Below are 3,000 nucleotides of genomic sequence, written 5' to 3' on the forward strand. Positions count from 1 at the left end.
GGTGCCTTGCTGGCAGAAAGATTCCAGTGGAGTGTGTCACTATTCTTTTACAAGATCATATTCATGAGAAAAAAGCAGAAATTTCCAGAGCTTTGACCCAGGCAAAGAACTCAATCGTGTCAATAGCCCTGTGATCTAAGCCAGCACTGGCTCCAAGAAAGGGTGCCAGGCCGGGTGCCCACATCCAACCCTGTGAACGGCAGACAGGCGCCCGAAGGTCTCCTTGCTCTGGAGTTAATGACGACCCCAGCATACACTGAAGTCATTAATCGGGCCCTAAAGATTGTCAGATATGAACGATGAGGGTATTTAATTATCATAAAACACAAAAACTCCAGCTGCCTGAGAATGCCAACAGAAAGAGTTATTTGGCTTCCATTAAAATGCCATCGACTACCACTGACACGGGATGGTGATGTGGCGATGCTGAGAGCTTAGCTAATGAACCTTGGCCTACACGACCAATTTAGAGAGGCCAGAAAGCTCTTTGTCACCACAGCCAGCAGCCAACATCTGATGGCCTGGTTTCCAGTCTCAGCTTCCTTCAAACTGTATAATCTCAGGCAATTTATTGAACCTCTCTGAGTTTTAGCTTCTCCAACTGGCAGATGTATATGAAAGCACCTTGCAAACTGTAGTCTTATGCAGGAGTTAAAGATAACCATCACTATTATTATTACCTTAGCCTAGAATGGTTAAAAGCAGTGATGTCCAGAATGCAACTGCTGGTCTGAGTACGAGGCTAGAGGTCACATTTTTGTGGTGTCTTCTCTGCCCATTCATTCCCTTTCTGAACAAAATGCTTCCGGTTTATTTTCACCGAAGTCCCTTCTATGTCATGGCTGATCCTCAGGGCTTCTAAATGGTACTTGGCCTGAAACCCCAGATGGTCCCACAGACAGGACAGGGTGCACAGAGGCCAGACAGCAGACATGAGCTCCCTAAGGCTTCCTTTCCTGAGGAGAACTTTGGGTGCATACTCAGATTATTCAATCGCTTTGCATTATAGAAATAGTAACGAAGGAACAGTGTTTGAAGAAACCTCTTCATATGATGCAGTGGTTTTCTGGAAACGTGGAAGGGAGTGTTTTTGGGTTGTCACAATGGTTGGGAAGCACAGCTGGCAATTGGCAGGAGGGGGCCAGGGAAGCCAGTAGCATGCCATGAATAGGCCCCAGGATCCCAGGGACATGCAATCCAGTAGCAGTAGGATAGGTAAACAGTTACCATAAGACTTTATTCCCGGTTTGCCTCCCCCATCCCCACCCCCACATCATTTCAGATCATTCTCTGCCCTTCTCTATCACAGGAGTCTCACGCCCAAGGCCTGCATCACCTGGGTTCTTTGCCCCCAGTTTCCAGATAGGTTTGGCTAATTGTGAGCACAATAGACACTGAAAGGTAGGAGGAGAGAGAGGCTGAAGCCACCTCCTTGCTATGATTTGAATGTGTTCCCCAAATTTCAGATGTTGGAAACTTGATCTCTGGATTCATGTATTGATGGCATCAGAAATGAGGACTTTGGAAGGTAATTAGGATTAGATAAGGTCACTACGGTAGGGCCTCCTGGTGGGACTGGTGGCTTTATAAGAAGAGGAAGAGACCTGGGCTGGCATGCTCTTACCGGCTCACCATCAGATGCCTTCTGCCATGCTACTATGCAGTAGGAAGGCCCTCACCAGAGGCAGTGCCTTGACTTTGGACTTCACAGCCTCATGAATTGGAAGAAATACAAGTATTTTCTTTAGAAATTACCGAGTCTGTGATAGCCACAGGAAATAGACAAGACATTCCTCTTCTCTCATCCCACAGCAGCCCTACATCAGGGTTACGAGGGTCTCAGGCAATGGCCACAACCCAAGAGGCTACAACAGTTTACAGTTAGAGTGGTCTAGGGAAGCTCCTGGGAAGAGCAAGGACTTGAACTGGGCACTGAGGTAAAGGCAGGCTTGAGGTGCATGAAAGGAGAGGAAGAGGGCATTCTAGGTAGGGGACTGTCATGAGTGAGCAAAGGCCCACAGGCTGAAAGATACAGGCCCGGTGTGGCAATAGGGTGGTGTGGAGATCTGGGCACATGAAATGGGGATCTGGTGAGAGCCTACCTTCAGAGCTTACCCCAACTTCTGATCCTTTAAAGCCAAGAGTAGTCAAAAGAATGAACTAGAATGAACATGTATGTGAGGTTCCTCACCCAGTAGTGAATGCTCTCTTGGATGGGGGCTTGGGAGAGAGGGCCCTGATGCTTTTAATAGGCAGTTGAGGGAAGAGCAGTGCTTCAGAGTCTATGTCAGAGAGAGAAGTAGTCAATCCCAGAGCCATGGTGATTTATAAACTAAGCTAAGAACATCAAAACCTATTGTTTTAAAGTGTGGTACCTAAGTACCTTCACTCGGCCACCATTTGAACCCAGAAGTATTGTTTTAAAGTGTGGTACCTAAGTAACTTCACTGGGCCACCATTTGAACCCAGAACTCAGCAGTGATCAGTGGAGCTGGTTCAGAGGAGGGATGCTGGATTGTGGGGTCATCTCAGCATAGTAGAAGTTGATCCTGCCCTGGGGTCTCCAGAGCTAGTTAATGTTTTCTCTGGCTTCCTTGGACGGTGAAGGGTTGAGAAACTGTTCCTATGGGAACAGACAGATGCTATGGGTCTGGAGGGGAGAAGGGTTAGGGGAAGGGGTTAAAGAAGTATAAGTAACTTCACTGGGCCACCATTTGAACCCAGAGTGTATGCTTCTCAACATACACTCACCCAGACTTCATTCTTATGCTTGTTTTTATTAGTGGCTAATCCGCTGTGTTACCTTGGGCAAGGCACTTAACCTATCTGAACTCCAGTTTCCCCGACTGACAAACAGAAGAGAAGTTGGTGGGAGTCCCCCTCTGACTTTAAAATCTAAGACTGTACCATTCTTGGCAGATGAACCTGTGATATTTGATAATGTACATCTGCTTGCAAAGTATGTGCACAGCAAGTTGTGCTTTAGATTGTGTTGTGTGA

Source organism: Carlito syrichta, unplaced genomic scaffold (assembly GCF_000164805.1).
Source record: "Carlito syrichta isolate Samal-C Ts95f unplaced genomic scaffold, Tarsius_syrichta-2.0.1 Scaffold314837, whole genome shotgun sequence".
Lineage (NCBI taxonomy): Eukaryota > Metazoa > Chordata > Mammalia > Primates > Tarsiidae > Carlito > Carlito syrichta.